The sequence below is a fragment of the Cyanistes caeruleus genome, unplaced genomic scaffold (genome assembly GCF_971803275.1).
Source record: "Cyanistes caeruleus unplaced genomic scaffold, bCyaCae1.hap1.1 HAP1_SCAFFOLD_87, whole genome shotgun sequence".
Classification (NCBI taxonomy): Eukaryota; Metazoa; Chordata; class Aves; order Passeriformes; family Paridae; genus Cyanistes; species Cyanistes caeruleus.
Genome location: NW_028255892.1, coordinates 1,086,016 through 1,110,735, shown reverse-complemented (window position 1 = coordinate 1,110,735; position 24,720 = coordinate 1,086,016). Strand labels below are relative to the sequence as shown.

Here is a 24,720-nt window from a genome sequence, read left to right as displayed (position 1 = left end):
AAAATCTCCACAAATTTCCGCACAAAGAAAAATCCCACAGAATTCTTCGAGGCTCCTCAAAATCCCACAAAATTCAAGAAAATTACCACAATTTTACAAGAAAATTCCAGAAAATTCCCTTAAACTTCTGAAAACCCCACCAAATTCCAGAAACACCTCACAAACTTACAAAAAAACACCCACGAAGTCCCCAAAATCTTCTCATAAGCCCACCAAATTCCAGATACATCCCACACAATCTTTACAAATTTCCACTAAACCTAAGAAAGATCCCTCCAAGTTCATCAAATCTCCTCAATATCCCACAAAATTCCACAGAAACTCCACAACATTCAAAAAAAATCCTAAAAATTTCAGAAACATCCCACAAATTCCTTCAAGTCTCCTCAAAATCCCACAAAATTCCAGACAATTCCAAAACATTCCAAAGAAATCCCACCAAATTCCAGAAACATCTCACAAAATTCCAGAAAAAAAAGCAAAATTACCCAGATCTTCTCATAAGCCTACCAAATTCCAGAAACATCCCACAAAATCTCCACAAGTTTCCACACATTCTAACAAAAATCCCACACAATTCTTCAAGGCTCCTCAAAATCCCACAAAATCCAAGAAAACTGCCACAACATTCCAAAAAAATCCAACAAAATTCCCTAAACCTTCTGAAAACCCGACCAAATTCCAGAAAATCACCACAAAAATCTCCACAAATTTCCACACAATCTAAGAAAAATCCCACACAATTCTTCAGGTCTCCTCAAAATCCCACAAAATTCCAGAAAATTACCACAACATTCCAAAAAATCCCACCAAATTCCAAAAACACCTCTCAAAATTCCAGAAAAAAATCCACAAAATTCCCTAAATCTTCTCATAAGCCTACCAAATTCCAGAAATATCCCACAAAAATCTCCACAAATTTCCGCACAAAGAAAAATCCCACAGAATTCTTCGAGGCTCCTCAAAATCCCACAAAATTCAAGAAAATTACCACAATTTTACAAGAAAATTCCAGAAAATTCCCTTAAACTTCTGAAAACCCCACCAAATTCCAGAAACACCTCACAAACTTACAAAAAAACCCGCACGAATTTCCCAAAATCTTCTCATAAGCCCACCAAATTCCAGATACATCCCACACAATCTTTACAAATTTCCACTAAACCTAAGAAAGATCCCTCCAAGTTCATCAAATCTCCTCAATATCCCACAAAATTCCACAGAAACTCCACAACATTCAAAAAAAATCCTAAAAATTTCAGAAACATCCCACAAATTCCTTCAAGTCTCCTCAAAATCCCACAAAATTCCAGACAATTCCAAAACATTCCAAAGAAATCCCACCAAATTCCAGAAACATCCCACAAAATTCCAGAAAAAAAAGCAAAATTACCCAGATCTTCTCATAAGCCTACCAAATTCCAGAAACATCCCACAAAATCTCCACAAGTTTCCACACATTCTAACAAAAATCCCACACAATTCTTCAAGGCTCCTCAAAATCCCACAAAATCCAAGAAAACTGCCACAACATTCCAAAAAAATCCAACAAAATTCCCTAAACCTTCTGAAAACCCGACCAAATTCCAGAAAATCACCACAAAAATCTCCACAAGTTTGCACGCAATCTAAGAAAAATCCCTCAAAATTCTTCAAGTCTCCTCAAAATCCCACAAAATTCCAGAAAAAACCCACAAAATTCCCTAAATCTTCTCAAAACCCTGCCAAATTCCAGAAATATCCCACATAATCTTCACAAATTTCCACAAAACCTAAGAAAAATCCCACAAAATTCTTCAGGTCTCCTCAAAATCCCACAAAATTCCAGAAACACCCCACAAACTTGCAAAAAAACCCCCACGAAGTCCCCAAAATCTTCTCATAAGCCCACCAACTTCCAGATACATCCCATACAATCTTTACAAATTTCCACTAAACCTAAGAAAGATCCCTCAAAGTTCTTCAAGTCTCCTCAATATCCCACAAAATTCCACAGAAACTCCACAACATTCAAAAAAAATCCTAAAAATTTCAGAAACATCCCACAAATTCCTTCAAGTCTCCTCTAAATCCCACAAAATTCCAGACAATTCCACAACATTCCAAAGAAATCACACCAAATTGCAGAAACATCACACAAAATTCCAGAAAAAATAAGCAAAATTACCCAGATCTTCTCATAAGCCTACCAAATTCCAGAAAATCTCCCACAAAATCTCCACAAGTTTCCACACATTCTAACAAAAATCCCACACAATTCTTCAAGGCTCCTCAAAATCCCACAAAATTCCAGAAACATTGAACAAAATTCCAGAAAAAAACCCACAAAATTCCCTAAATCTTCTCATACGCTTACAAAACTCCAGGAATATCCCACAAAAATCTCCACAAGTTTCCACGCAATCTAAGAAAAATCCCCACAAAATTCTTCAAGTCTCCTCAAAATCCCACAAAATTCCAGAAACATATCACAAAATTCCAGAAAAAACCCGCACGAATTTCCCAAAATCTTCTCATAAGCCCACCAAATTCCAGAAACATCCCACAAAATCTCCACTAATTTCCACACAATCTAAGAAAAATCCCACACAATTCTTCAAGGCTCCTCAAAATCCCACAAAATCCAAGAAAACTGCCACAACATTCCAAAAAAATCCAACAAAATTACCTAAATCTTCTCAAAACCCTACCAAATTCCAGAAATATCCCACATAATCTTCAAAAATTTCCACAAAACCTAAGAAAAATCCCACACAATTCTTCAGGTCTCCTCAAAATCCCACAAAATTCCAGAAAATTACCACAACATTCCAAAAAAATCCCACCAAATTCCAAAAACACCTCTCAAAATTCCAGAAAAAAATCCACAAAATTCCCTAAATCTTCTCATAAGCCTACCAAATTCCAGAAATATCCCACAAAAATCTCCACAAATTTCCGCACAAAGAAAAATCCCACAGAATTCTTCGAGGCTCCTCAAAATCCCACAAAATTCAAGAAAATTACCACAATTTTACAAGAAAATTCCAGAAAATTCCCTTAAACTTCTGAAAACCCCACCAAATTCCAGAAACACCTCACAAACTTACAAAAAAACACCCACGAAGTCCCCAAAATCTTCTCATAAGCCCACCAAATTCCAGATACATCCCACACAATCTTTACAAATTTCCACTAAACCTAAGAAAGATCCCTCCAAGTTCATCAAATCTCCTCAATATCCCACAAAATTCCACAGAAACTCCACAACATTCAAAAAAAATCCTAAAAATTTCAGAAACATCCCACAAATTCCTTCAAGTCTCCTCAAAATCCCACAAAATTCCAGACAATTCCAAAACATTCCAAAGAAATCCCACCAAATTCCAGAAACATCTCACAAAATTCCAGAAAAAAAAGCAAAATTACCCAGATCTTCTCATAAGCCTACCAAATTCCAGAAACATCCCACAAAATCTCCACAAGTTTCCACACATTCTAACAAAAATCCCACACAATTCTTCAAGGCTCCTCAAAATCCCACAAAATCCAAGAAAACTGCCACAACATTCCAAAAAAATCCAACAAAATTCCCTAAACCTTCTGAAAACCCGACCAAATTCCAGAAAATCACCACAAAAATCTCCACAAATTTCCACACAATCTAAGAAAAATCCCACACAATTCTTCAGGTCTCCTCAAAATCCCACAAAATTCCAGAAAATTACCACAACATTCCAAAAAAATCCCACCAAATTCCAAAAATCTTCTCATAAGCTTACAAATCTCCAGGAATATCCCACAAAAATCTCCACAAGTTTGCACGCAATCTAAGAAAAATCCCTCAAAATTCTTCAAGTCTCCTCAAAATCCCACAAAATTCCAGAAAAAACCCACAAAATTCCCTAAATCTTCTCAAAACCCTGCCAAATTCCAGAAATATCCCACATAATCTTCACAAATTTCCACAAAACCTAAGAAAAATCCCACAAAATTCTTCAGGTCTCCTCAAAATCCCACAAAATTCCAGAAACACCCCACAAACTTGCAAAAAAACCCGCACGAATTTCCCAAAATCTTCTCATAAGCCCACCAAATTCCAGAAACATCCCACAAAATCTCCACAAATTTCCACACAATCTAAGAAAAATCCCACACAATTCTTCAAGGCTCCTCAAAATCCCACAGAATTCCAGAAAATTACCACAACATTCCAAAACAATCCCACCAAATTCCAGAAACATCCCACAAACTTACAAAAAAACCCCCACGAAGTCCCCAAAATCTTCTCATAAGCCCACCAACTTCCAGATACATCCCATACAATCTTTACAAATTTCCACTAAACCTAAGAAAGATCCCTCCAAGTTCTTCAAGTCTCCTCAATATCCCACAAAATTCCACAGAAACTCCACAACATTCAAAAAAAATCCTAAAAATTCCAGAAACATCCCACAAATTCCTTCAAGTCTCCTCTAAATCCCACAAAATTCCAGACAATTCCACAACATTCCAAAGAAATCACACCAAATTGCAGAAACATCACACAAAATTCCAGAAAAAATAAGCAAAATTACCCAGATCTTCTCATAAGCCTACCAAATTCCAGAAAATCTCCCACAAAATCTCCACAAGTTTCCACACAATCTAAGAAAAATCCCACACAATTCTTCAAGGCTCCTCAAAATCCCACAAAATTCCAGAAACATTGAACAAAATTCCAGAAAAAAACCCACAAAATTCCCTAAATCTTCTCATACGCTTACAAAACTCCAGGAATATCCCACAAAAATCTCCACAAGTTTCCACGCAATCTAAGAAAAATCCCCACAAAATTCTTCAAGTCTCCTCAAAATCCCACAAAATTCCAGAAACATTCCACAAAACTCCAGAAAAAACCCGCACGAATTTCCCAAAATCTTCTCATAAGCCCACCAAATTCCAGAAACATCCCACAAAATCTCCACTAATTTCCACACAATCTAAGAAAAATCCCACACAATTCTTCAAGGCTCCTCAAAATCCCACAAAATCCAAGAAAACTGCCACAACATTCCAAAAAAATCCAACAAAATTACCTAAATCTTCTCAAAACCCTACCAAATTCCAGAAATATCCCACATAATCTTCAAAAATTTCCACAAAACCTAAGAAAAATCCCACACAATTCTTCAGGTCTCCTCAAAATCCCACAAAATTCCAGAAAATTACCACAACATTCCAAAAAAATCCCACCAAATTCCAGAAACACCTCTCAAAATTCCAGAAAAAAATCCACAAAATTCCCTAAATCTTCTCATAAGCCCACCAAATTCCAGAAATATCACACAAAAATCTCCACAAATTTCCGCACAAAGAAAAATCCCACAAAATTCTTCAAGGCTCCTCAAAATCCCACAAAATTCCAGAAACACCCCACAAACTTGCAAAAAAACCCGCACGAAATTCCCAAAATCTTCTCATAAACCCACCAAATTCCAGAAACACCCTACAAAATCTCCACTAATTTCCACGCAATCTAAGAAAAAGGCCCTCAAAATTCTTCAAGTCTCCTCAGAATCCTACAAAATTCCAGACAATTCCTCAACATTCCAAAGAAATCCCAAATTCCAGAAACATCTCACAAAAGTCCAGAAAAAATAAGCAAAATTACCCAGATCTTCTCATAAGCCCACCAAATATCAGAAAAATCCCACAAAATCGCCTCAAATTTCCACACAATCTAAGAAAAATCCCACACAATTCTTCAAGGCTCCTCAAAATCCCACAAAATCCAAGAAAACTGCCACAACATTCCAAAAAAATCCAACAAAATTCCCTAAATCTTCTGAAACCCCCACAAAATTCCAGAAAATCACCACAAAAATCTCCACTTATTTCCGCACAATCTAAGGAAAATCCCACACAATTCTTCAAGGCTCCTCAAAATCCCACAAAATTCCAGAAAATTACCACAACATTACAAAAAAATCCCACCAAATTCCAAAAATCTTCTCATAATCCTACCAAATTCCAGAAACATCCCACAAAATCTCCACTAATTTCCACACAATCTAAGAAAAATGTACTCAAAGTTCTTCAAGTCTCCTCAGAATCCCACAAAATTTCAGACAATTCCACAACATTCCAAAAAAATCCCACCAAATTCCAGAAACACCTCAAAAATTCCAGAAAAAATCCACAAAATTCCCAAAATATTCTCATAAGCCCACCAAATTCCAGAAATAGCCCACAAAATCTCCACAAATTTCCACACAATCTAAGAAAAATCCCACAATTCTTCAAGGCTCCTCAAAATCCCACAAAATTCCAGAAAATTACCACAACTTTACAAGAAAATTCCAGAAAATTCCCTTAAACTTCTGAAAACCCCACCAAATTCCAATAACACCCTACAAAATCTCCACTAATTTCCACGCAATCTAAGAAAAAGACCCTCAAAATTCTTCAACTCTCCTCAGAATCCCACAAAATTCCAGACAATTCCAAAACATTCCAAAGAAATCCCACCAAATTCCAGAAACATATCACAAAATTCCAGAAAAAAATCCACAAAACTCCCTAAATCTTCTCATAAACCCACCAAATTTAGAAATATCCCACAAAAATCTCCACAAATTTCCGCACAAAGAAAAATCCCACACAATTCTTCAAGGCTCCTCAAAATACCACAAAATTCCAGAAACACCCCACAAACTTGCAAAAAAACCCACAAAATTCCCTAAATCGTCTCAAAAACCTACCAAATTCCAGAAATATCCCACATAATCTTCACAAATTTACACAAAGCCTAAGAAAAATCCCAGAAAATTCTTCAAGGCTCCACAATATCCTACAAAATTCCTCAAAAACCCCACAACATTCAAAAAAAATCCTAACAATTCTCAAAACAACCCACAAAATCTCTCAGGTCTCCTCAAAATCCCACAAAATTCCAGACAATTCCAAAACATTCCAAAGAAATCCCACCAAATTCCAGAAACACCTCACAAAATTCCAGAAAAAAATCCACAAAATTCCCAAAATCTTCTCATAAGCCTACCAAATTCCAGAAATATCCCACAAAAATCTCCACAAATTTCGGCACAAAGAAAAATCCCAGACAATTCTTCAAGGCTCCTCAAAATCCTACAAAATTCCAGAAACACCCCATCAAACTTGCAAAAAAACCCGCACGAATTTCCCAAAATCTTCACATAAGCCCACCAAATTCCAGAAACGCCCCACAAAATCTCCACAAATTTCCACGCAATCTAAGAAAAATCCCACACAATTCTTCAAGGCTCCTCAGAATCCCACAAAATTCCAGACAATTCCAAAACATTCCAAAGAAATCCCACCTAATTCCAGAAACATCCCACAAAATTCCAGAAAATCTCCACAAAACCCCCAATATCTTCTCATAAGCCCACCACATTCCAGAAATATCCCACAAAATCGCCTCAAATTTCCACACAATCTAAGAAAAATCCCACACAATTCTTCAAGGCTCCTCAAAATCCCACAAAATCCAAGAAAACTGCCACAACATTCCAAAAAAATACAACCAAATTCCCTAAATTTTCTGAAAACCGCACAAAATTCCAGAAAATCACCACAGAATTCTCCACTAATTTCCGCATAATCTAAGGAAATCCCACACAATTCTTCAAGGCTCCTCAAAATCGCACAAAATTCAAGAAAATTACCACAACTTTACAAGAAAATTCCAGAAAATTCCCTTAAACTTCTGAAAACCCCACCAAATTCCAGAAACACCCTACAAAATCTCCACTAATTTCCACACAATCTAAGAAAAAGGCCCTAAAAATTCTTCAAGTCTCCTCAGAATCCCACAAAATTCCAGACAATTCCAAAACATTCCAAAGAAATCCCACCAAATTCCAGAAACACCTCAAAAATTCCAGAAAAAAATCCACAAAATTCCCAAAATCTTCTCATAAGCCTACCAAATTCCAGAAATATGCCACAAAATCTCCACAAGTTTCCACGCAATCTAAGAAAAACCCCTCAAAATTCTTCAAGTCTCCTCAGAATCCCACAAAATTTCAGAAACATTCCACAAAATACCAGAAAAACCCCCACAAAATTCCCAAAATCTTCTCATAAGCTTACAAAACTCCAGAAATAGCCCACAAAAATCTCCACAAGTTTCCACGCAATCTAAGAAAAACCCCTCAAAATTCTTCAAGTCTCCTCAAAATCCCACAAAATTCCAGAAACATTCCACAAAATTCCAGAAAAAACCCACAAAATTCCCTAAATCTTCTCAAAAACCTACCAAATTCCAGAAATATCCCATATAATCTTCACAAATTTCCACAAAGCCTAAGAAAAATCCCACAAAATTCTTCAAGGCTCCTAAATGTCTTACAAAATTACTCAAAAACCCCACAACATTCATAAAAAATCCTAACAATTCTCGAAACAACCCACAAAATCTCTCAGGTCTCCTCTAAATCCCACAAAATTCCAGACAATTCCACAACATTCCAAAGAAATCCCACCAAATTCCAGAAACATCCCACAAAATTCTAGAAAAAAATCCACAAAACCCCCAATATCTTCTCATAAGCCCACCAAATTCCAGAAATATCCCACAAAAATTGCCTCAAATTTCCACACAATCTAAGAAAAATCCCACACAATTCTTCAAGGCTCCTCAAAATCCCACAAAATCCAATAAAAATGCCACAACATTCCAAAAAAATCCAACAAAATTCCCTAAATCTTCTGAAAACCCCACCAAATTCCAGAAAATTACCACAACATTACAAAAAAATCCCACCAAATTCCAAAAATCTTCTCATAACCCTACCAAATTCCAGAAACATCCCACAAAATCTCCACTAATTTCCACACAATCTAAGAAAAATGTACTCAAAGTTCTTCAAGTCTCCTCAGAATCCCACAAAATTTCAGACAATTCCACAACATTCCAAAGAAATCCCACCAAATTCCAGAAACATCCCACAAAATTCCAGAAAAAATCCACAAAACCCCCAATATCTTCTCATAAGCTTACCAAATTCCAGAAACATCCCACAAAATCATCTCAAGTTTCCACACATTCTAACAAAAATCCCACACAATTCTTCAAGGCTCCTCAAAATCCCACAAAATCCAAGAAAACTGCCACAACATTCCAAAAAAATACAACAAAATTCCCTAAATCTTCTCAAAACCCCACCAAATTCCAGAAAATCTCCACAAAAATCTCCACAAATTTCCACAATATCTAAGAAAAATCCCACACAATTCTTCAAGGCTCCTCAAAATCCCACAAAATTCAAGAAAATTATCACAACATTCCAAAAAAATCCCACCAAATTCCAAAAATCTTCTCATAACCCTACCAAATTCCAGAAACATCCCACAAAATCTCCACTAATTTCCACACAATCTAAGAAAAATGTACTGAAAGTTCTTCAAGTCTCCTCAGAATCCCACAAAATTCCAGACAATTCCACAACATTCCAAAGAAATCCCACCAAATTCCAGAAACACCTCAAAAATTCCAGAAAAAATCCACAAAATTCCCAAAATCTTCTCATAAGCCTACCAAATTCTAGAAATATCCCACAAAAATCTCCACAGATTTCCACAAAATCGAAGAAAAATCCCACACAATTCATCAAGGCTCCTCAAAATCCCACAAAATTCCAGAAAATTACCACAACATTCCAAAAAAACCCCACGAAATTCCCAAAATCTTCTCATAAGCTTACAAAACTCCAGGTATATCCCACAAAAATCTCCATAAGTTTCCACACAATCTAAGAAAAATCCCTCAAAATTCTTCAAGTCTCCTCAAAATCCCACAAAATTCCAGAAACATTCCACAAAATTCCAGAAAAAAACCCACAAAATTCCCTAAATCTTCTCAAAACCCTACCAAATTCCAGAAATATCCCACATAATCTTCACAAACTTCCACAAAACCTAAGAAAAATCCCACTAAATTCTTCAGGTCTCCTCAAAATCCCACAAAATTCCAGAAAATTACCACAACTTTACAAGAAAATTCCAGAAAATTCCCTTAAACTTCTGAAAACCCCACCAAATTCCAGAAACACCCTACAAAATCTCCACTAATTTCCACGCAATCTAAGAAAAAGGCCCTCAAAATTCTTCAACTCTCCTCAGAATCCCACAAAATTCCTCACCATTCCATAACATTCCAAAGAAATCCCACCGAAATCCAGAAATACCTCACTAAATTCCTGAAAAAAATCCACAAAATTCCCCAGATCTTCTTATAAGCCCAACAAATTCCAGAAATATCCCATAAAATCTCCACAAATTTCCACGCAGTCTAAGAAAAACCTTTCAGAATTCTTCAAGTCTCCTCAAAATCCCACAAAATTCCATAAACATTACACAAAATTCCTGAAAAAAACCCACAAAATTCCCAAAATCTTCTCATAAGCTTACCACATTCCAGAAATATCCCACAAAAATCTCCACAAATTTCCATGCAATCTAAGAAAAATCCCACACAATTCATCAAGGCTCCTCAAAATCCCACAAAATTCCAGAAAACTTCAGAAAACCCTACCAAATTCTCGAATTATCCCCACAAAATCTCCACTAATTTCCAGAAAATCTAAGAAAAATGTACTCAAAATTCTTCAAGTCTCTCCAAAATCACCCAAATTACAAAAAAACCCACAAAATTCCAGAAACATCCCTCAAAATTCCAGAAAAATCCCAAAAATGGCAGAAAACACCCACAAAAGTTCCTAAATCTTCTCAGAACCTTACAACATTCCAGAATCATCCCACATAATCTTTACAAATTTCCACAAAACCTTAGAACAATCCCTCAAAATTCTTCAAGTCCCCTCAATATCCCACAATGATCCACAAAACCCCAAAACATTCCAAAAAAAGTCCCAAAAATTCTAGAAACATCCCACAAAATTCTAGAAAAAAAGCAAGAAATTCCTTAAATCTTCTCACAGGCTCACGAAATTCCAGATATATCCCACAAAATTCTCCACAAATTTCCACACAATCTAAGAAAAATGCCTAAAAAATTTTCATGAGTCTTCGAAATCTTTCAAAATTCAAAAAAAATCACACAAAATTCAAGAAACTTCCACAAAAATCTCTTCAATATCCCACAAAATTTTAAAAAAAATCACACAACATTAAAGAAAAAAATACCACAAAATTCCCTAAATCTTCTCAAAACTTAACTGAATTCCAGAAACATCCCACAAAATCTCCACAATTTCCACAAAATTCTACAAAAATCCCTCAAAATTTGAGAAAATTCCACAAAATTTAAGAGAAGTTTGACAACATTTGAAAAAAATACCACAAAATTACCTAAATTTTCTCCCTTCACCAAATTCCAGAAACATCTCACAAAATCTCCACTAATTTCCAGAAAATATTAGAAATACCCCTCAAAATTCATCAAGTTTCCTCAATATATCACAAAATTCCAGAAAAATCCTACAAAATTGCAGCAAAAACCCAAAAAAATCCTTAAATCTTCTCATAACCCTACCAAATTTTTGAAACATCCCACAAAATCTCCACAAAGTTCCACAACATCTAAGAAAAATCCCGCGGAATTCTACATGCTTTCTCAATATCCCTCAAAATTCTACAATACCCCCTCCAAATTCTGGAAATATCCCACAAAATCTCCACAAATTTCCACACAATCTAAGAAAAATCCCACAAAATTGTTCAAGTCTTTTCAAAATCCCACAAAATTCTACAAAAATTCCACAAAAGTGCCACAAAATTCTTCAAAATGTCACCAAATTCCAGAAACATAAAAAAAATCTCTTCCAATTTCCACAACATTCCAAAATATTTCCTCAAAATTCAAGAAACATCCACACAGATCTCTTCCACTTTCAACAAAATTCCAGAAATATCCCTCAAAAATCTTCAAGTCTCTTCATTATCCCACAACATTCCAGAAAAATCCCACAAAATTAAAAAAAATCCCCAAAAATAGCATATAAATCCCTCAAAATTGCAGAAAAAAATAAAATAAGTCCTTAAATCTTCTCAAAACCCAATCAAATTTTTGAAACATCCCACAAAATCTCCACAAATTTCCACAAAATCTAAGAAAAAGCCCACAAAATTCTTGAAATCTTCCCAAAATCTTTCAAAATTTCACAAAAACCTCAATAATTCCAGAATCATCCCACAAAATCTCCTCATAATTCCAGAATAACTCCAAAAAATCCTACAAAATTCCAAAAAAAACCCCCGCAAAATTCCATCAATCTTCTCAAAATCCCACCGAATTCCAGAAACATCCCAAAAAATTTCCACAAATTCCCACAAAATCTAAGAAAGATGCCTGAAAATTCTTCATGTCTCCACAATATCCTTCAAACTTCCATAAAACCCCCATGAAATTCCAGAAGCATCACACAAAATTTAAGGAACAATCCCACAATATTCCAGAAAAATCCCCCAAAAATTCTTCAAGACACCTCAAAATCCCACAAAATTTCACAACATTCAAAAAAAATCCCACGAAAGTATTTAAATTTTATCAAAATCCCACAAAAGCTCAGAAAGATCACATGAAATTCCAGAAAAATCCCACAAAAATCCCTGAAACGTCTCAAAACCCTACCGAATTCCAGAAACATCCCAAAAAATCTGCTCCAATTTCCACAAAGCCTAAGAAAAATCCCTCAAAATTCCTCAAGTCTCCTCAAAATCCCACAAAATTCCACAAAAACCCCACAACATTCCATAAAAATCCCAATAATTCTATAAACCTCCCACAAAATCCTTCAAGTCTCCTTAAAATCCCACAAAATGGCAGAAAACACCCACAAAATTTCCTAAAACTTCTCAAAACCCTACACATTTCCAGAAACATCCCAAAGTATCTTCATAAATTTCTACAAAATTCCAGAAAAATCCCATAAAATTGCAGAAAAATAAAAAAACCTCTCAATCTTATCAAAACCATACCAATCTCCAGAAACATCCCACAGAATCTCCTCCTATTTACACAGAATTCCAGAAAAAAAAATCACAAAATTCTTGAAAAGCCCCACAAAATTCAAGAAAAATCCTACCAAATTCCAGAAAAATCCCACAAAATTCCCTAAATCTTCACAAAACCCTACCAAATTCCAGAAACATCCACAAAATCTCCACAGTGTTCCACAAAATTCCAGAAAAATACCAAAAAACTCTTCAAGTCTTCTCAGAATCCCACAAAATTCTAGAAAAATCCTCAAAATTCCAGAAAATTTCCCACAAAATTCCCTCAATCTCCTCAATATCTCACAAAATTTTACAATATATCACACAAAATTCCACAAATTTCTCACAAAATTCCAGTAAAATCTGATGAAATTGTTAGCGTTCAGGAACACACATAATCATGAATGATTATATGCAGGTGCTTTATTAAGAGATCTGGGTGTCAGGGGTACACATACCCAAATCTGACCCAACTTGGATTTGAGTTGAAAATGTTTTTCTACTCTATCGTTATAAAACTTACATATTAATTATTAAACTAACATCGTTCTATTGTATACATTGATGTTACCCAAGCATGGATTTCTCATGATCCCCCTCAGACCCCTAACATTGTTCCTCATGTTCTTTAAACAATAATAATATCTAATCACATCTAACAATTGTATCATTTATTATATACTGCTAACACAGGTGCAGTTTCACCTGATCTTTAGCAAGCACAAGGCCTAACATTTCCCAGAGCCTACTTTTCCCAGGCTTGCCAAACCTAACTTTATTTCTAAGTCCCTGAATTTTCTAAGATTTTAAGACCTTTTACTATTATTCCCCCCTTTGAAAGCATTTTTACTTCACTAGAAGTGCAAATGTTTTCACTTGATACAGTCCTTTGTTTCTGAGTTTATACTTGATGTTCTTCGAATCCTTTATTGATGTAAGCGTTGTCCTGGATGTTGTCACGAACTGGAGAACCAGAAGATGGTGGGTGTGGATCTCACATCAGTGCCTTTATTATTTTTTGGTTCCAGGACATTTTTTTCCGTATTTCTCCCTTGAAGATGCTGTAAATTAACCAAATTGCTAAGAATACAGTTAGTAAGATGATCACACTCTCAATGATAGATTTAATCCATGAACTCATATGCCACCCTAACCCTTTGAAGATTTTGCCTAACCAACTTGTAGACAAATCCTTTTGCTCTTCCTGTGCTTCGTGCTCTATTTGTTGCAATTGATTGATGTCATATTCTACATGTGCAGTTACATTTGCGGTGTGGATGCAGCAATGATCAATCCATCCCTTTAAAAAACTCACACACTCCATGCTCTTTCAGGAGTAGTAAATTGTAATTGTACATTTAGTTCTTTAAATCTTTCTCAGGTCACTCTTGCTAATTTATCTACCCGACCTGTAAGTTTGTACATTTCTCTCTTCTGATAGTTTGCTATAGGACCAAGCAAAGACTCTAGGGCCCACCCAAATTTCACTCTACTAGAGGCTTCTTGCCAAGTGTCACCCTGATTCTGTTCCTATCCTAATCTTCCCTAGCTATGCCTGTGTCTAGTCACTGAGTTGTTTTTTAAGCAGATTTCACATTTTGACATTACTGATTTTGCCCTTGTTAGCATCCGTACCGAGATTAATTTTTGTTTCATCAATTTCACCAATGCCTCTGCACCCCAATGACATTTGTTATGTTTAATTTGTAGAACTTCATTGGAGGAACGCCAGCAACCCACCGCTCTTCACAGAAGTAAACGTGAACGCCGTTTATTTCTATCTTTAGCACACCTTTTATAGGGTTCTACAGGGTCCGTGGGCAGAGCAAGTTACTATTGGCTAACACACACAGGTTTGCATTTTTTCTCCTACACACAAGGATATTGTTTTGCTTTACTCTCTCTTCTGCAGGAGGGTTTCAAGGACTTTAGCCTTTAATATCATGACTTATTTCAAAGACTGGTTTGTGCAGACAGGCCTTTACTAATATATAAGGTATAGCAACAATTCCCCCTTTCTCTTTTTGCACAAACCAGGCTTTGGATGTGACTCATTCTATACTCTTATGAAGACAAGATAACACACAACTTAGACTTTCATCCCCATTAACATTATAAGTAATGTCTGTCCCCCTTCTAGCACAAGAGACCTCAACCATCCAGTGATGCCCCAGCTGGAGAACCAACTTCCAGTGGGGTCACTATCTTCTTTCAGGGCATGTAACCCATCCTGTAGCTGCTGCAGTTGCCCATGGATGGAAACTGAATGATCAGTAAGATTCAGACAGCACATGCCTTCAAACTCCTCACAACCATGTCCTTGTGCTAGGAGCAAAAAGTCAATTGCAGCTCGATTTTATAATACTGCATGACATACACTACTCACATCGGCTGAAAGTTCACTTAACATTGTGGATATTAAATTCAATCTTTTATTAGTCTAACAAGCGAGCCTTTTTAGAGTTGCTAAGCTTTAATTCATTCAGGCTTCACTTTGACTGATGTTTTTTATTTTATCAGCTACATTCTACAATTGATGTAAGCTTGGATGGAAACAAAGTAAGTTTCCCAAAATAACAGGGTTTTCTATGTGGATTAGCAGGAATCTAATTCCATGCTCTATCTCCACAGATTAGGAATATGGAACTAGGTAATCACTTTGGTAATTGTCCTGTGAGATTGCACCATTAATAAAGGTTTTACTCTCAGTGTGAGTAACGAGATCAGCTATAGGGTTGTCTGCAGCCCAGTGCTGCATTACTTTGTTAGAATGACATTTTGTTGGGGGTTCAAACATTATCCATCCACCTGAGGTATTGGTGGAACCTAACAAATCTAATTCTTCTGAGGGCTGCATGGTAACATTGAGAACTTTGATAATTTTTGCTTGCCAGCAGGCTTCAAGTTGTCTTAATGTGAAGCCAACAGTGCAATTGCGCTCCTGCAACATTGCCAATCCATTCAGTCGAGTCTCATTACTTATTAAACCTTTAAATGCTGCTTGAGGATCCCATTCAGGGACTCCTATGAGACAGGTGTGAAAAGGATCTCCAGGTGTGGCTAGGCTCAGACACATTGACCTTTGGCCAGTTCAGTGTGCCAGAGTGACCCATATGTTCTGTCACTTTTGGATGTTAGTTAGCAGACAGTTGGTCAGGACTATACACAACACAATTACCATAAGCAGTTTGTTCCATGTAAATGACACCATACTTACAAACTCACAGCTAAACTTTAACGTTAAATGAACTTTCACAGATGCTAGCTCTTGAAGGGGGAAATGCTTATACTTTATACTAATTTATACTAATATAACTACTGCTATACAGGCTAAACTCTTTATCTTAAACTATCTAACTACTTTTATCACATGTGCTCTGGTATATATGTAGTCTAAGCATGAAAGCAATTTGCTGAAAGGGTAAACACACAACTACAATTTGCTTTATATACAGTTAGATGGAGTCTCTACACTTTTCTTAGATCTTCTACAGAATTTCCTTCACAAACAGATCATGATTTAACACGATTCAGTCTTGGAACGTTCACTGCTCCCGTGATGTCAGCTGGCAGCTGATCGGTGACTGAGGGCTTTGATGTTCAGGTTGTTCTTCACATCCTTCTAAATCTTAAAACAAAAGATAACTGAAAAATTGGTAGAGACACAACATCATAATAACAACATAAAATTTCTGTTGGCAACTGTCTGTGTAGTGCTCAGACACAACTGTGTCCTGACAGCTCCACTTCTGATCCATGTCTGGAGTACCAAGGCTGTGTGGTGACTTCTCTGTTCACTGGATCTCGTGTGTTCAGAGGCACACAGTCTGGTCAGATGGACAGGTGACCTTTTTGAACCTGTCAACAAAACACAGACACTTCTTCCTTTGAAGTTAATGAATTACACTAATCAAATGCTATTAGGGCATCAATTTCCCCCGTTTGTTTTTTTTTTTTTAAATAAAAATGAGATGTACTTCTGTTATACACATCAACATTAACACAAAACCATATATACAATTAGTAAGAACCTATAGCAGTTAAAAATCAATTAAATCATAAACATTATTAATAACATATGTAATATAAAACTACTATTAATTACTAAAACACTGCACCAGCATCCCATAGTTAGCAAACAAACAGAAACAAAAAATCATCAGTGAAGGATTGGATCACCACCTCCGGAAATGATTCTCCAAGCCCACTTCAAAATTGATCCAGCTGTCATATTAATAGGGTCAAATTGCTGAGTCAAAAAGTGACTCAAATACTGATTTGGGACAGAAAACATCTGGATCTGCTGGCAAACTTTCCGTCCAGGTAAAGTCAAGGCTTGGCCAGGGCCTGGCTTTAAACTGGAAAGATGCCTCTTAACTCATTTCTAAAACAAGGTTCTCAATAGCAGCAGCTAGGAGATGCTTACAGCACAGCAAACTGTTAAAATGCATTTGTACAAAGCAAATAATCAGAAGCTTCAGGTACCAGACCAATTAAACCACAAAGCAGTTGGTTTAATCTGAAGCCTCTCCCATGGCAGCTGATCCTCAGCAATGGTACATCTTCTTAAAATTCTGGAAACACTGAAAAATAAGAAAGCTATAACAAACAAAAACTGCAGAGATTGCAACAACCAATAGAACTCCTGGTGAAGTGAAGGGTGTCACAGACTGCATTCAGTTCTATCCACAAGCAGGTGTTCATCAGTGTTCTATCACAGCTGTTTCAGTTGTGGCTATCTTCATCTCTCTAGGAAAATAACTACACTTTGCAGTTTAGACAAGTGTCTCCAATAAGACATAAAACAATTTAAATTAAACAGTATTTAAAATTAATAAAATTAATTATGACAAAAGGAAATAACAAAACTTAACCTTAAAAGAATATCTAAGTTATAAAACTTAACTTAAAAACATTCAAGCCTAAACATAATAAAACTTGACTTCTCTTAATTCTATTAACACTTAATCTATATTAAATAAAAACATAACAATCTTATTCTGTTACTACAAAGAGGCAACTAAAAGTTTGATATATACCTTTTAAACACAATATAACAGTAACATGGATTCACTATAAAGATTATAAAAATGTAACAAATCCACCACAATTCTATGTCATCTAGCCTTGAGAATAACTCACAATAACTGCAAATGTTACTAAAAATACTTATTCATAAGAGGAATTTGCCTAGTATATGTTTAAATTGGTTAGGATTTTAAAGTGCAGTTTTTCTAGAGAAAAACCACAACAACACAGGATTTGGCAAGTTGCCATTCAGCTTTTGTAGCACTTTTCAGAAACATTAAGTCTAATTCTTAAACTAAAATCCAAAATCCAAATTGGTATATATGCAGTTATATGTGTTTTATATAACAAAAGGACTCACATTGAAATTACCTTATTAAAATTGTGGAAAAAACAAGCAAACGGGTAATATATACTTTAACTTAACTTTGTCTTGTACAGTAAAGTTCTCTTAACTAATTAATTTTTTTAAACCACAAATCTCATTTTTAGATAACATCAATTGGAAGGTTTTCTTAGTAGCTGTAAATCATACCATATTTTAACCTTAGGTTTTAAAACTAATTATTGCAAGGCAACTTCTGTTAATATTCACCTTAAACACCTTTTTTTTGAAAAGGGACCTATTTAAACTTTCAAAGAATCACAATAACTTCTCCAGGAAAACTCTAAAAACTACAACTAATACTTACTTACATAATTACTTAAAACACAAAATTAACTCTAAAAGGGTATATAAAAACATTCAAAAAACCCATGAATCATGACTTTTTAACAAACTGGGTACTATCCCGGTGCTTTTTCTTAGAGGGGGGGGGGTGGACTGCCCGCCCTGCTGCTGCTCTCTGCTGCTGTTATCTTTCTTCACATTCTCCACATACTCTCGCAGGAAAAAAACCCCAAAAACCTCACAAAGTTAACTTTAACACATACAGTTGTTTCTCTCAATCTCTCTTGTTCACTGAGAGGAAAAAAGGGGCACAATTTTCACAAAAGCAGGCGATGTTACATGAAAAGTCTCTCATGGCCAGGTGGTAACAACGGTGACCATTGCAGCTTATCAGCTTTGAATTACAGTGATGAAGTTTGAATTAGATACCATATAGTTTGTGATTTTTTGGCTATTTTGTCTCTTTTTGAAGCTGTCTGAGCCACCTGTTTCTGCTCAGCTGTTTCTGTAATTGTTCAGCATGGCCTTGGAACTTTTTCTGCACTGCTTCTGCCCCGGGGGTGCCCCTGCTCTCTGCGCACACCTCAGTGCTCCCCCATGTCCCCCTGGTTCGGGTGGAAACCAATCTAAATTTGGATTCTTTTCCTCCAGGGTAGCAAAGTTGGAACTTAAATAAGATTGTAGTGTTAAGAGTGACTCCAAAAGTGAAGCAAATAGTTCAGGATATATCACATCCTGCCGTAACTGAACAGATTCTGTTCGTTGTTTCAGCGTTGCTGTGGAATTTCTTTCTCATTATTTCCTTCTCTCTGACTCTCCCTCCCTCTTTCCATGGGCAGCACGGATAGGAGTGTTTGCCCAGCAGTGGGAGGTAAAGGAATGAGCATACCCATAAGCAAGAAGTCCAGGGAGCTCCTTGCACAAATCAAAACCCTTAAGCTGTGGCTTTTCTAAAAAGCAGGTAAATAAATCATGTGCTGCTTGCCTTTCCATCTTACCGTCAGCGCTGTTGCAGCCCTACAAGGTTTGGCAGCACGTTACGGCCAGGACTCTCCTCTGAGGTCGCCTGGGGTGCGGCACCGTTGCTTTTCGCCGTCCTTGCTGCGGAGGACCCGTCCCCTGTCGCCGACTCCCATGGCCTTCGCTTTTTAATGTCCCAAAGGTCCCAAAGGTCCCAAGGGTCCCATTTGTTCGGGCGCCATTTGATGAGTTTGGCGGGAGACAAGCAGCACTCAATATGAATGATCAGCAAGTCTCATTTATTGGCAACTCCAAACTCCCTATATAACATCAATAATTAGGCTCACACATAGTGCAAAAGCAAGCTCATTATTGGGTATTTTGTTTAAGGACAACTCCACCTAGTTCCACATTCTTGTGGTCGTTCATCTGTGCTGAATCCACATTCTTCTGATCACAGTGTCCTGTTCTCAGTTCACAGTTATCACTAAGGTCTTTCTGATATTGCAACATCTCATACCAACTACACTCCACTGTTGTTTAATTCTTTCTCAGCTAATTGCTGCATGGGAACACGACCTTTGTTAGCTAGCCACTCTTTCACACTGCTGAGCTTCGGGAGCCTCCCGGGAAGCACCAGCCCTCCCCAGCCCACCCTTGGTAGGACTTTTCTTTTTCTCTCTGCTGACGATTTTATCCCCAAAACTGCTGTGGGAACGTTGTATCCAAGCACATCCTCCAGCCCTGCACTTTCCTCCTGTGAATTCCCTGTGCAGGGAATGTGGCTGTGCTTTTCCCTGCTCTGTTCACTGACAAACAAACCTGAGCCCGTGGGACAGTCAGAGCTCCTTCATGCAATGAAATCAGGTTGTGTTTCTCATGGCATGTTCTGGAGGAGCTTTTCTTGGTGTGTCTTGTGCTGCTGGAAATGACACAAGAGCCAGGAGGGAACAGAAGCTGCTGCTGCCCGTTGGCTCAGGGCCAGGGAACCAAGTTGTGCTCCCGGGCAGTTGGGCCCTGCTGGAAGCAGAGCCGCGTTTCCCTTGAGCAGCTCAAGCTTGTGACAGCTCCAAACAGGAAACCTCAGCAGAAAACTCTTCCTCCAAACTCAGCTGCTTTCCCTCCTGCAGCTGTTTGGGAAAGAGCCTCAAAGCACAGACTCTGCTGGGAGCCATTGGTGCATTTCCTCCCTCCCGGCAGCAGCAGCTCCTGAGCCCTTCACGGGCTCCTGGCCCTTCCCAAACCCTTCAGCTCCCTTGGAACTCTCAGCACTCACTAACATGTGCATTTCTTTCATATTTAAACTGCATTTAAACTTCTCTATTTCTCTCCTCTCTATCTTTTTAATCTCCTCTTTATCTCCTTTAATCCCGTCAGCACCAGTAGGATGGGGATGGAGTCTTGGGGTGGGTGTGGGATGAACTGAGGATCCAGCAGAGAAGGGCAAGGCAGAGGGGAGAGGACTCAGCCAACCCTTCTCCTGCTCTCTCCTCCCCCAGGCTCCAGCTAAAGCAAGTCAGACTGGAAAGGATCCCACAAATGCTGTGTTCTCCTCCCTCTGAGCTTGGCTGGGGATCCTCAGCTTCAGCCTGGTGCAGTGATGGCTTAGATTCTCTAATTTGAGTTTTTTGGCTAATGCACTAAATAATGTGGTGGGTTTAGCACTGGCTGAAATCTCCAGGGCACTTACTCATTTCTCACTGTGAGATATGGATTAGGAGAAGGGCAAACCAGGCTTAAAACTTAGAACATATAAAGAAACTTTATTAACAGGACTACAAGAATGAGAAACCAGAATAAAACCTCCAGAAACCTTTTCTCTCCCTGAATAACTTTTGTTTTGTTTTGTTTTAACAGATAATGTAGAGATAAAACATGGGGTTTTTAGACAGTATTAATTATAAAATAGTTTTTATTAGATTTTGTTATGTCATGGAAACATTTTTACAAGAAACGGGTTTTTTGTGGTTTTTTATTTTTACAGATCCTAGTTGCCTGGGAAGAAGTTTTGCTATCGTGACATTTTTTGTCATTTTTACAGCCCTCCTAGAGGTGTGTCTATGGGTTATGAATTCATGGGGTGTTATTTTAAGGACGAGTTGTTTGAAGGCAAAGGTTCTCTTCATTTGTTTTTGTGATCATCATTGGAAACAGAAGTTTTCTTCTCTCCCTGGGGGCAAAGGGCATTTTATTATTTTTATTTGTTTTTCTGTTCAAACTTTTATGGGATAACAGTTACTTTAACATGTGTTTGGTTTCTTTAATGGATGCTTTTGGTTAGATTTACAGTTTGAATATTATTTTATACTTTTTTCATTAATTAAAGGAGTTATTTTGTATATCATTGTTTATTTCTATGGCTTTACTATAAGAATATTTTTGTTTAAATTGCCAGTTTTTAATTTCTTTTCTATCTAAGATTTGACTTTTTTTTTAACTCACTTTGATGTTTTTATGTTGTTTTTTGGTGTGTTGCTACTCTGTCCTTTTCTGTCCCTGGAGAGATGAACAAGGTTTGTAGGTCTCATGTCTGTATTGAAAGGGTTAATATCTTGCCCAGGCTCATAATCTTCCTAGTGTTCCAAATAAATAGGTACTGTGAGGGATGCATATCACAGCTGAGCACCCACTGCACAATCTGCTTTGGATTAAATCCCATCTCCGTCTTCATCAGCTCACAGTCACTGTGACACTATTCCTGCATGGAAGAAACAGGCTGGGATGCCCCTTTCTGCTTTTGGTCCTTTTATTGGCAAATGAAATATTCTATTTGAAAACCTTCAAACCCTGGAGTTTCTTTGTATTTTCACCTGAAAATGCTGCCAGCCGAGGTTCCCAAGTGTGTGGTACGTGTTTGTGTGCACAGAGCAAAGGTGTCAGCCTGTGTGCGTGGCCCGGGTGTCTGTCAATGCCCATTGAAGCAGACGGCTGGAAGGGGGCTCTGCCCGCCCTGCGCTGCTCCGGGGCTGGGGCTGGGCTGGCAGAGGCTGCAGAGCGCTCTGAGAGGCACAGCCTCAGCCCCGGCCGCCATCTTGTGCACGGTGGCACAGCCTCAGCCCCGGCCGGCATCTTGTGCACGGTGGCACAGCCTCAGCCCCGGCCGCCATCTTGTGCATGGTGGCACAGCCTCAGCCCCGGCCGCCATCTTGTGCATGGTGGCACAGCCTCAGCCCCAGCCGCCATCTTGTGCATGGTGGCACAGCCTCAGCCCCGGCCGGCATCTTGTGCACGGTGGCACAGCCTCAGCCCCGGCCGCCATCTTGTGCACGGTGGCACAGCCTCAGCCCCGGCCGCCATCTCGTGCATGGTGGCACAGCCTCAGCCCCGGCCGCCATCTCGTGCATGGTGGCAGCTCTGAGGGCTGTGCGAGGGACGCTCTTCCCCAGCGCTGTTTCACGTCCTTTCCTTTCCCGGGATGGCATTTGGAAATATTTCTTTGGCCCTATCAATACACAACTCACTGTCTTACTCACTTCATGCTTAGAAGGTTCTAAGAAGAAAATGAAAAGCATAGTGTGATTACGATGAGCAAAACGTAATCAAGAAAACAGTACTCCATAGTGTAGGGCCTACAGAGCAGGGATTTGTTTATTCAATGCCAGGAGTGAGGAGGAAAGCTCCACCACAAACTCACTTGTCCATTCTTTGCACAGGACAAGCTTTTAAACTTTTTTAACTTGATGGGCACATTCTACTTTCCTAAGCTTCATATTTTCTAATTCTGTGATTATGGAAGCCCTTCCAGCAGGGCTCTGCACGAGATAGTTGTCAGCCTCCTGGTGGTTGTTTTGGATGAAGGCTCAGGAGCTACCTGAATTCAAAAGCCCTATTTGTTACACTTCAACACTTTCCTTTTCTGGGAATTCAACACAAACTTACAGTCAGTAAGTTCTGCAAGTTCTCTTGCTGCGTGAGGCCACATTGTGTATTTCATTCAGCAATTCATGAAGAAAACACAAATTGCCTACTGAGACCCTTCTGCTCCCTCCCAAATCACTACTCAAGAACAAGCCTCAGGCACATGCCCATAGTCCCTCTCTGCCAGCAGCTCCGAGGTGCATTGCACAGTGCTTGCGGTGCCCTAGAGAGCACCAAGCAGGCTGGCCTGGTGCCCCTGAATATTTCTGCAAAGCCCTCTGCATTTCACACCTTTGCTGTGGCTCAGTGCAGAGCTCCAGGATTGCAGGCGCTTGGTCCCAGAGCTGTGTGAGGCAGTGGCTCGTGCAGATGTGCCCCAACTTGCTGTCACTGCCTCACACTGGCCTCGTTCCCCTGGCAGAAATGCCGTGCCTGAAGGACACTGCCCTGTGCTGGAGCCTGCGGAGCAGCCCGGCTCCCTCCCCCTGTGCCCAGAGTGCTGCACACACTGCTGACCATTGCCAGGAGTTCCAGGGCAGGCGGCAGAAGAGCAGCACTGGTCAGGCAGGGCAGCAGCCCTGGGCTGCTCTTTGCCTTTCTCTTGTCCTGTGCAGACTCCAGACAGCCCATGGCACCAGTGTGTGCTGTGCCCAGCACGGCGCCGCTTCCCCTCAGGAGCAGCCAGCTGCCAGCTTGGCTCTGAGAGCGGAGGATTTGCCTGGTGCCAGCAAGAGGCAGCCAGGGCCAGGCTGCTGCCTCTTGCAGCTCCAAGGGCCTCCTTCCAGCCTGCCTCTGCCGAGGCTCAGGCTTCTCTGGGCTCTGTCAGGGCTCTGCTGGGGCTCCAGCCTGGCCAAGGCCGGGCCCGCTCTCACCTCACAGGCGCTGACAGCTCTGCACCACAGGAGACCTTGCACAGCACCCTCACTGCTCTTTCTGCTTTCTCTCTTCAGCCAGACTGTCCTCCAGCCAAAGAGATTTCTCTTAGGGATACAAATCCAAGTGGCAGGAACCCAAATACTCTCGAGTCACATCTGCACAGCCTGCATCTGCACAGGATGTTTGCGTTGCACCGCTCCTCCTTTGGTTTTTCCTGCAAATGCCATTGCTGTTTCTGCCTCAAATAGAAATGCCAGAGCTGGGCAAAACTTGGCCAGTTGGCCATATTCCAAAGGCAGTGTGGTCTGGAGAGGATGAATGAAGAGGAGCCTTCCCCCCTTACAAACTGTACCAAAGAAGCCATCAAT

The 24,720-nt window shown here is 38.8% G+C and overlaps 1 protein-coding gene across 1 annotated transcript in view; it reads left to right on the top strand.

Moving 5' to 3' along the window:
* Window positions 1–24,720, top strand: part of LOC111942164 (uncharacterized) — a 360,854-nt gene that overhangs the window by 107,070 nt on the left and 229,064 nt on the right. The window lies entirely within an intron of this gene.